Raw genomic sequence first — 12,035 nt, 5'->3', positions numbered from 1 at the left:
CGCCTCATAAGCGAAGCGGATGAGGTAGTGCTCTACTCTCGCCTTACCAAAATCAAGTGATTTTTTGAACTAAAATTGTCTCTATTTATTTTTTGTCGCACTTGAAGAATAATATTTACACATAAATGTCATGGAAAAATACATGTTTCAACACTTGTGACATTTTTAAAAGACATTCTGCTTTTTAAATAAATAAAAAAAATTTTTTTTTTAATTATTCCGTGGACGTTCGTGTGTCTGATGTATGTATGGAAACTGGCGTGGTCACGATAAATGCCAAAAAACTTAACTGATCATATCCTTTTTAACTTCCCGCTAAGAAAATTAATGATTTTCGGAAAATCGGGAAGTTATTGGTTTTACGCCGTTTTGCAAAAATCGAGGTTTTAACAGATTTCGACGTTTTGAAGCCCTAAAAAGCTTTCCTGACTATTTTTACGATGATGTCCGTACATCTGTGTGTGTGTGTGTGTGTGTGTGTGTGTGTGTGTGTGTGTGTGTGTGTGTGTGTGTAAACCTCCTATAACCTCTGAACGGCTTGACCGATTTGATCGCAGTTGGTGTCATTCGAAAGAGCTTCGCCAAACTTAGATTTCCTGTAAGTTAGAACCAATTCGGACCGGTAGATTTCGAGAAATTGCAAAAAAAGTGAAAAAAAAAATTGGTTTTTTTTTTTCATTTTTTCAAAATATTTCCGAATTAGCTGAACCGATTGACCTCAAAAACTAATCAGCTCTTAACCTTTAAAACCCGCATCGATCGTCACTAAGTGCGTCAGAAACGGTTGATGTGTTCGTGAGGTATCGTTTTCAACAAAAATCAAAAAAGTGTTTTTTTGTAATAACTCTGAAATGTTTCATCAGATCAATTTTTTTGTTCTGAATTTTTTATAGAGATCAAAAAACTACATCGATCGCTGTCAACTGCGTGAAAATCTGTTGATTCATTCAAAAATTATAGCAGTTTGAAAATTTAAAAAATCGTGTTTCATCGAACTTTGATAAGACTTTTGAGCTCTTCGAGCTCAAAAGCATAGGAAAGCTATCTCTTTGAGCTCGGAGAGCTTAAAATAACTCATAAATTGTTTTATAAGCTCAAATAATCTTCGAGCTCAAAAACGTCATCAGTGCAATTTCAAGCGCCTAAGTATGGAATTAGCGGGAAGTTGCAGGGATGGCCTTCAGGGTCAACCGTTCTCCTAATTTTTGTGATAATAAATATCAAATTTAAAGTTGTACCAAGAATTATAATTACTTGTAATAATTGTTTAAATTTATTTTTCGATCTTATATTATAAATACACTGGACATCAATATAAACGACACATTATACGCGGGAAAACTTGGAATTTACTATAGTATTACTGCTTAGAGTATAGATCTGAACCGAACTAGGTTTTCTTCTAATAACTATGCTGGTATTTTGATAATTAAAAAACTTTTGGCCTTAAGAAAACTCCCTCAATAATACCATATGTACTGACAGGAAAAATATTTTTTTCTCGATAAAGACGACCGAAATTTTGATTGAATATTTTGATCTTAATTTTGAACATTTTGATTTAAATGTTTTAACAATTGAATAAAGTAAAATTATTTATGTTATACTATTTCAATTGAATCGAAGTGATATCAGTGAAAAATTTATATTATCTATTAAAAATAGAAAAATATACAATAAGCTTTATTATTAATCAGCGCTAAATTGCAGACAAATTACTTGATAATTTTTGGATGAATAAAAAAGTATTGTTTATAAAAAAAAATTATACAGAAAAAATATTTTGTTGAATTGAATTTTTTTAATAAAATTATTTTTTTTATTTCAATAAAAAAATTTTTTCACGTTTGTTATATTTATACTCATAATAATTCATCAATATAATTTGATGACTGATGAGTTATTATTTATTTAAAAACAATTTCGATTATTTATTTTCATTTATGCTATAAAAATATCGTAAATAAATATTAAATAATATCGCAAATAAATATTTATTTATAAAAAAAGGAAATTAATTGTATTTTAAAAACGATTGCTATATTTCCTCATTTTATAAAATAATTGATGCCTCGCTTCTTTTGTCTTTAATGTCGAGCCAGGCATAATTTTTTTTAGTAAATTTTATTTATTGTCATAAAAATAATATGAAAAATTATTTAATAATCTTAAAGTTATTCACTGAATTCTTTAAATTAAAAAATGTATAAAATTTGTCTCTAATTATATTTTCTCAATGCTGTTCATGAATTTCTTTAATTAATTCAAACATATATCTCAGAAGAAGTGTGATATTTTTCAAGATATTTTTTTTCAGTGCACAAAAAAAATTTTTGAAATTTGATACTTCTCAAGTCAAGTAATAAAACTCTAAACAAATTACAACTTAAATTTCTGAAAACTGAAATGATGAATTTAATAAACTTTATAAGCAATAAATTTTAATTGTACATTCAAGCGTTTTACTCGAGCAGCCTTACTCCTTACTTCCAACTGCTTTATCTTAGCTCCAGGAAAAGTTTTTAATTGCCAGGAAGTAATGCTCGGTTTTATCTTTTCCCGTCATCTCACATTAGCGATGAACAAAAAATAATAAAAAGAAGCGCATAAAATTTCAACTGCAACTGCTATTGCCTTACGAAAACTTAAACTTAAACGTTAACTTCGACTTCAACTTTGACCACTTTAGTTCGCTACACTTTTACATATTTAACGGTTATTATCATTGTTGCTCATTTTCCAGACCATACTTATATAGATATCAAATATCAAACATATCCATTATTTATTTTAACATTTATTTCTCTCCAGAGAAATTTAGCATAACATTCACATTTTCTTTTAACTCCGTACTATACCTTGTTTTCCTTTTTTATTACATTTCATATCTGTCCTTGCTTTCATGTCATATCATATACATAGATGGTATATATGAAACATAATCTTAATATATTGCACGTCTTATTTTACTTAAATTTTCCAGCCATGAAAAAGAAACCGCTTTGTTTTTCCACTTTTAAAAGATTTTAATAATTGTCATCAATAAATAAAATTAATTTTTTACATAAAATAAGGTAAAAGCTCCCACTATTGACATCCGATTTAATTTAATTATTTTATTGTTAAAATCTGTTAATAATCACAATTGTTAATATTACATGGCAATCTTACATATTTTTGAAATTAAAAAATTAGGATGACGGTTGACTCTAAAGGCCATCCCTGCAACTTCCCGCTCATTTTGTACTTAAGCGCTCAAAGTTACACAGTACGTTTTCTTAATATGATTTTTGTGTCATTTTGAGCTCTTTGAGCTCAAAACTCTAATAGCAGTTTAATAAAACACAATTTTTTGAATTTTCAAACGGCAATAACTTTTGAATGAATGAACCGATTTTCACGTGGTTGGCGGCATTCGATGCAATTTTTGAAGCCTCATGAAGAATTTTCAAGTTTAAATCGATCGAGCCAGGAACTCCGAAGTAATTCCGAAAAAACACTTTTTTCGGTTTTTTTTCGACAACGATAACTTACGAACGAATCAACCGATTTTGACCGGGCTTGCGGTGATCGACATGGTTTTTTGATCTCAAGAGCTGAATAGATTTGGGAATTGATCGGTAAAGTCATTTAAAAGTAATTCCAAAAAAACCACATTTCAAAAAATTCTTAACTTCCCGCTAAGAAAATCTCAGATTTTCAAAAATCGGGAAGTTATTGGTTTTACCCCGTTTTACAAAAATCGACTTTTCATCAGATCTCGACGTTTGAATGTCACAGGAAGCTTCCCTGACTATCCCCGCGAGGGTGTCACTATGTCTGTCTGTATGTATGTATGTATGTATGTGTGTGTGTGTGTGTGTGTGTGTGTGTGTGTGTGTGTGTGTGTGTGTGTGTGTTTTTCCCCTTAGGGGGGGGGAATCCTTTTTACGGATTCTAGGCATAGTTGTTTGGCCTGAATATGTGGCGACTCGACGCAGCGTCATACTAAAACTCGACACTAACGCCCCTACCCACTAAACCCTAAACCCCTTTTCCTTCTTTCCTCTAATCCCTCATGGAAACCGCCGTCAGGTATACTTCGTGAAGGGAGGATCTAGCTACTGCTCTTCCTTCTGGTGGCTAAGGTGTTATTTTACCTTTCTTCTAGTTGTTGTCATTTGCTCTTCTTCTTTCGATGGAACGCAAGTCTATAAGGACTTCTGTTGCAAATGTGCTGATGGCGTTCCAGGAGGCTCTTGATGACAACATTGCTTCTACTATTGTCTCTGGTTGGATTTTCTTCTTTAGGATCATCTCCAGCTCATCTCGCTGTGGGTAAAATCGTGGACACTCAAAGAAAACGTGCTCCGCGTCTTCAGCAGCTCCTGGGCAGGACGGGCACTCCGAAGAGTCATCGTGCTTAAAGCGGTGTAGATACTCTCGAAAACACCCATGTCCCGACAACATCTGCGTAAGATAGTAATTGACCTCACCGTGATTTCGGTTAAGCCAAATGTCGATCCGAGGTATGAGACGGTGCGTCCACCTACCCTTCTCTGCAGCATCCCATTGTAGTTGCCATCGGCCTATGCTCTTCTGCCGTTCTTCAATTCTAAGTTCTTCAGGGCTCAGTGCAGTTGACCTTTTTCGTTGGTAAAGGGCCCGTCTTTCCTCTGCTAGAACTCTAAGAGGTAGGGTTCCAGCAATGACGCACACTGCTTCTTCTGATATAGTGCGGAAGGCACTAGCTACTCGTAGGGCACTCAGTCGGTATATTGGTCCAGCTTTTCTCCATGATTCTTGGGTTTCCAGTGCATCAGCCCAAATGGATATTCCGTAAGTGAGCACTGATGTGACTACTGATGACAATAGTAGCCTCCTGCTCTGTATTGGGCCTCCGATGTTAGGCATTAGCCGTGCGAGACTAGCCCTCACTAGTGACGCTTTGGCACTGACATGTTCCACCTGCTGCTTGAAGTTGAGTCGTGCATCCAGCATCACTCCCAGATAACGGATAAATGGTTGTGATGTGATTTCTTGTTCTCCGACTCTCAACTTGATGGTTTCTACCGTTTTTCTGCTGGTGATGAGCACTGCCTCGGTTTTATGCTTGGCTAGTTGCAAGTTCATCATGTCCATCCACAAATTGACTCGTCTGAATGTAATATCAAGTGCCATTTCTATCTCTTCGAGGTGCTTTGCGACAATCACGACAGCTACGTCATCCGCATATGCTATAAGTTTGACTCCCGTAGGCAATGCTATTCTCAGGAGGCCATCATACATGATGTTCCATAGCAGAGGATCTAAGACTGATCCCTGTAGCACTCCTCCGGAGATTTCGTATACTTCCGTACCATTCGTCGTGTCATATTTCAGGAGCCTGTTCGTGAAGTAGCTCGCTACTATTCTGCGAAGGTATCCTGGTATGTTTTTTTCTTCTAGAGCCCGTGTGTGTGTGTGTGTGTGTGTGTGTGTGTATGTGTGTGTGTGTGTGTGTGTGTGTGTGTGTGTGTGTGTGTGTGTGTGTGTGTGTGTGTGTGTGTGTGTGTGTGTGTGTGTGTGTGTGTGTGTGTGTGTGTGTGTGTGTGTGTGTGTGTGTAAGTATGTAAACCTCTCATAACTTTTGAATGGCTTGACCGATTCGATCGTGGTTGGCGCCATTCGAAAGGGCTTGTCTAAACTTAGATTTTATACAGAGTGTCCCAGAAGTAACGGACGCCCTGTAGCATCTGATAAATAAAATAATTCTGAGACGAAAAGTCCTTAGCCATTTTTTAATCAGACGCATAGATAATTAATTATTAATTAAAATAACGTCCTTTTATGCGTTAGAGAGAGAGCGCTAGTGTCAAGTCAAGTGCGTTCCAACGAAGACGCTTGTACATGTGAATGTGTAAGTAAATATGTGTGACTACGTTAGCTATAGAAACTAGTTAGTCATACAGTTAGTTGTGTCTTTGTTTGGCACATACTTTACTGGACACTGGCACTCTCTCTCTAACAAATAAAGAGACGTTATTTTCAATTAATAATTAATTATCTATGTGGTTAATTGAAAAATGGCTAAGGACTTTTCGTCTCAGAATTATTTTTTTCATCAAATGCTACAATGGCGTCCGTGAATTTGGGACATCCTGTATATAATTTGGACCGATTCAGACCAATAGATTTCGAGAAATCTAAAAAAAACTGTAAAAAAAAATTTTTTCAAAAATGGTTTTTTTGGAATAACCCTAGTAGAAATGAAATCAAGTTTTTAGCCAGTAACTGGCCAGTTTTACTAGACTTAAACCAGTAACTGGCCAGTGTAATATCCAGTTTCTGTCTAGTAACTGGCCAGTTTTACTAGAGATCTAACAAAACATTATGGCGGCTTTAGTGAAACTGTCAGTTTCGAATTCTGAGGTTATTAGGCGTTATTAAAATTGTCAAATAAATTCAAAATAATGTTTAATAAACGATATAATATAAAAAAGTTTCATTTATGTGTACATTATAAAATAGATAACATCATTAGTCTGATAGACTAATAATAAATCTAACAATAGAATAAGAAAATAATTATTTTGAATTGGAGATTTGTTTTTAATGCCCACAGTCGCAATTTATATATTGTGTCATTTTTTTTCACTGTATCCATTTTGAAATATATACTGGAAATTATTTACATGTTAATAAACACTAATTTTGATTGATTTATACTGTTTTTTAATAATAATAATTACAATAATGATGCGTACAGGTTAACAAAAAAAATAAACAAACATACACACACTAGTAAAGATACACTGTCGGTGTAACTAATGTTTATGACTTAGTTGTAGGTGGCGCGATTTCAAGTTTTTACTCGATATCACTGGCCAGTTACTGGTTTATATCCAGTGAAAACTCGATTATTTCTACTAGGGAACTTTCGAACGGCTTTATCGATCAACTCCAAAAACTAATCAGCTCTTAACCTTGAAAAACCATGTCGATCGCCGCTAATCCCGTCAAAATCGGTTAATTCATTCGAGAGACATCGTGCAGGAAAGAAAATCCAAAAAAGTGTTTTTTCGGAATTACTCCAAAATTTCTAGTTTGATCAATTTAAACTTAAAGATTTTTTAAAAGGTTTAAATAACTGCGTCGAATGCCGCCAACCGCATAAAAATCGGTTCATTCATTCAAAAGTTATTACGGTTTGAAAACTCAAAAAATAGTGTTTTATCAAACTTTTATTAGACTTCTGAGCTCGAAGAGCTCAAAAGCATAGAAATGTTATCTGTTTGAGCTCGGAGAGCTCCAAACAAGACATAAGCTGTATTTTTGAGCTCGGAGAGCGCTCAAAAACGGCATAAGTGCAATTTTAAGCATCCAGGTATGGAATTAGCGGGAAGTTGCAGGGATGGCCTTCAAGGTCAACCGTTTTCCTAATTTTTTTTTGTAGTTTTTTTTAGATTTCTTAAAATACATACGGCCACACACACACACACACACACACACACACACACACACACACACACACACACACACACACACACACACAGACATACGGACATCATCGCGAAAATATTCAGGGAAGCTTCCTAGGACCTCAAAACTTCAAGATCTACTGAGAACTCGATTTTCGAAAAACGGGGTAAAACCAATAACTTCCCGATTTTTGAAAATTTTTAATTTTCTTAGCGGGAAGTTAAAAATAGTAAAATTTAATTTCAAGGTATAAACTATTTACCGCAAAAAAATTTCATTTTTTCAGGTAAGATAAAACTGCTTATAAGTTTGGAATTTCTTAACAACATTGTTAAGAAAGACCTTATTTTCAAATCAAGATTTTTCAATATTTTTTTCATGTAATTGCATTGTTTAAAATTATTTTAGATTATTTATAGTCTAAATAACCATATAATCATTTATTCATACTTTAGCTAGTTAAAATTAATTTTAAAATAGCGGATGTCAATGATGAGAACACAAAAATTAACTTGCGTCAACTAATGATATACATGTCATAGGCCATCATGTAAGGTAACCTAACCCCCTCAACATACTAAAATTAATTTTAAAATAGTGGATATCAATGATGGGGACACAAAAATTAAATTGTGTCAACTAACGGCATGGGCCATAATGTAAGATAACTTAACCCCCTCAACATACATATGAACGTATTAATGTTTGCATACTGTCATGTGATTTTATAAGAATCAAAGTATTTGAGACTAGAAAAAATTGCTAAAAAAACCTGGTAAAAAATATAGAAAAGCTAGGTCTTGAACAAATTTTAAAATAATAAAAATTATTGATAGTTTTGCATTAGTTCATAAAAATGATTTTTGTTAATATAAATTTAACTGTAATAAAATACCTGTCAATAACAGGGTCAATGGTATGTCAATAATCGACTCTTTGAATTTTTGCGCTGTCAATAATACATACATTCGACCTGTTGGTTTCAAGTTGATGTAATAATTATTAAATTTATTGCTATTAAAGTTAATTAATTAAATTATATAAGTCAAAACAATGATTAAGGTGTCCTATAAAAAAAAGGTGACAATATTGATATGAAACACGATAAAAACTTCAAATATTCATGATCACTCTCACAGTGTCATCTTATTTATTGTAAACTTGGACACAAAATTTCTATTACGTTCATAAATTTAATTAAAATCTCTAATAAATTTTAATTCTTCAATATTTATCCAAACTCCGTACTTTTGCAATGTACGTATGATTTTCTATTTTTAAAAATTTATTTTAAATAATACAATCGTTTTCAACATAAATTATTATTTATTTTATGATCAAACAGAAATAAACTGAACATAATTATCGAATCAAATTTATTTATTGTCTTTTATTATATATACAGCATTATTTATGCGGATTTACTCTCATTAATACACAGAATATCGATTAAAACAACAACAGTAGCGACGAAGACAATAGGATCGGCAAACGCTGTGTAAATATGTCAGTTAAATTTAATACACCGGAAATTTATTTTCAATATATCGGCAAGTTTATCATGCATGAGATAATTAACAATATAATTAACAGAAAAAGCATTACTCTAAAAATTATGTTCATCGCTAGCTGGTGAATTAATTAAAAAAATTAATGCAATTCTCTTATCATTTAAATGGAATATTTATCTTGTTTTTAGATACGGAGTAAATTGAAAAATTTTTATCTAAATAATTGTAGATTAAACGACAAAGGGATAGGGCTGGACATAAAAATGGAGAACTGGAGAAAGGAAAAAGGAAATAAAATAAAAATGAATACAATCTAAAGCCTCTTATTCCTCGAGATTTTATTTTTTTTCCTGAATAATCCCAAGGAAATAAAGATAAGCATACAAGAAACATTAAATCCAGTCTTGCTGGAAATCTCTCGAGAGTGCATGTGACGTGAATACACGGAAATAACATGTTTTTTCTCTCGGATATCCGTTCTAATTTTTTTTTTATTCTTGGCAGTCTTAATTTTTTACAATTACGGCCTGTAATTGCTCAATTTTACCCCTATTTATTTTTTCGGATTATTTTTTCGGGTTCGAATAATAGATTGGGAATTAAATGGCTAAAGATTAATAGTTTTTGTTAAATTAAACTGTTTTTTCTTCAAGCTTTAATGAAAAAATGCACTGCTTTATTTTTTAGTAATCGTAAATGATCGCTAATAAAAAGTTTAAAAAATCCATAAGTGCACGACTTTTAATGTTCAGTTAATTTTGAAATGATAATGAAATTTTTATAATAATAATAATGAAATATTTTTGGATAACTTTTGAATTTTTTAGTTTGAAGAGCTCAAAAATTAACCAATTAGTCAGTTTTCTAGTGTTTCAAGTTCGAAAAAACAAAATATACATATAGATAAAGTTTGGAAAATCCAAATATGCATGCCTTAAGCGCTCATATTTTACATAAAATTAAATATTTGTTTATTTATTATTAATTTTCCGCATACAGTAATTATTGATGATGCAAATGAAATGCCCTCGCGTGTTCCGTTATATCAACTATTTAGAAGTCGAAACGCATATATACGTTATCTCGGTCACAGAGGTACGGTGAGAACTCTGTTTACTAAAAAAATAAACATACAGCCGACCAAAATGGGAAAATTCGGTGTGAGTGCCAATCAAAATGTTCTAATAACAACTAAACGAAGTAATATCAAGCTTTGATATTGAATAGGGTTCTTCATTAAAGTTTAATGACAGGGCTGAAAAAAAAATTGAGTCCTAAAATTGTATATATTTTTAGTTATCTTGACACCACCATATTTTGATAGATATTTTCAGTATAAGTTTTAAAAAACGGGTTTTTCTCACTAAAATTGATAATTAATATACTAAGCAGTGTTTTTATTTAGTTTAGTAATTATCCTTCTTGCCACCAGTGTATTTTTTTTAAACAATTGTACGAAAATTATGGATTAAAAATACAATTTTTGACGAGAAAGAAAGCTTGATTTTTAGGCCCCAGTAGAGCTATGCCTTCTCGCGATCGCGCTTAAGCATGCAATATCTGTATTATTTTTATTCAATAAGTTTTTTTTTATAAATAATGACTTATTTTTTGACAAAATGAATTTTTCTCCAACCAAAAAAAAAAATTAGAAAAACAGCAGACCCTGAAGGCCATCCCCGCAACTTCCCGCTAATTCTATACCTAGTTGCTTAAAATTGCACTAATGATGTTTTTGAGCTCTCCAAGCTCAAAAATACATTTTATGTGTCATTTTGAGCTCTTCGAGCTTAAAGAGATAGCTTTTCTATGCTTTTGAGCTCTTCGAGCTCAAAAATCTAATAGAAGTTTCATAGAACAATATTTTTTAAATTTTCAAACCGTAATAACTTTTGATTGAATCAACCGATTTTCACGCGGTTGGCGGCATTCGACGCAGTTTTTTCAGCCTCATTAGGAATTTTTAAGTTTGAATTGATCGAACTAGGAATTTTGGAGTAATTCCGAATAAACACTTTTTTCGGTTTTCTTTCGTTCACGATATCTCTCGAACGAATCAACTGATTTTGACCAACTTGGGGGCAATCGTCGTGGTTTTTTGATGTCTAAAGCTGATGAGTTTTTGAAATTAATCGGTAAAGTAGTTTAAAACTTATTCCAAAAAATGTCGAAGTTATGTTAAAAAAACATTTGTTTCCAAATATTTCGTCGAGGATATATCTCGAACCAATCAACTGATTTTTACGTTCTTGGCGGCGATCGACGCGGTTTTTTGAGCTCTAAAAATTATTCTATTTCTTCAAAAACGATCCGAAAAGAAATGTCGAAGTTATGTAAAAAAAAAAACACTTTTTTTTCGGTTTTCTTTCGTTCACGCTATCTCTCGAACGAATCAACCGATTTTGACCGGATTAGCGACGATCGACGTGGTTTTTCAAGGTTACGGGCAGATTAGTTTTTGGAATTGATCGGTTGAGCCGTTTAAAAGTTATTCCAAAAAAACCACTTTTGAAAAAATTTTTTTTCTTATTTTTTTGAGATTTCTCAAAATTTCTCAAAATCTATTGGTCCGAATCGGTTCAAATTCACAGGAAATTTAAGTTTGAGGGAACTCTTTAGAACGCCGTTTAGTAGGTTCACACACACACACATACATACATACAGGCATAGTGACAACATCGCAGGGGTAGTCAGGGAAGCTTCCTATGACCTGAAAACGTCGAGATCTGATGAAAACTCGATTTTCGCAAAACGGGGTGAAAACAATAACTTCCTGATTTTTGAAAATCTTTGATTTTCTTAGCGGGAAGTTAAAAATATATGAAACATATATAATCCGGATATACCTCAGAGTATATCAAAGTGGGAAAAACTATATATATACATATATACACACACTTCACATACGTCTTAGTATCGATAGATTTCGATAGGTGGCGCAGGCTTAGAAAAATTTCTCGCTACCACAGAGTTGCCTCAGGCGTTATAGGTTCCAATTAAGAAATACTTGATTTGTCTTACAGTTTCAGAGTTATACATATATAAATCTACCCACTTGAATATATCCTGAGATATACATTACCG

At 32.6% G+C, this 12,035-nt stretch overlaps 1 protein-coding gene across 4 annotated transcripts in view; it reads right to left on the bottom strand.

Moving 5' to 3' along the window:
• Positions 1 to 12,035, bottom strand: part of LOC123262848 (disintegrin and metalloproteinase domain-containing protein 10-like) — a 110,398-nt gene that overhangs the window by 53,752 nt on the left and 44,611 nt on the right. The window lies entirely within an intron of this gene.

This window comes from Cotesia glomerata, linkage group LG4 (genome assembly GCF_020080835.1).
Source record: "Cotesia glomerata isolate CgM1 linkage group LG4, MPM_Cglom_v2.3, whole genome shotgun sequence".
Taxonomy (NCBI): domain Eukaryota; kingdom Metazoa; phylum Arthropoda; class Insecta; order Hymenoptera; family Braconidae; genus Cotesia; species Cotesia glomerata.
The sequence above is the reverse complement of the archived record's forward strand: the minus strand, read 5'-3'. Positions and strand labels throughout refer to the sequence as shown.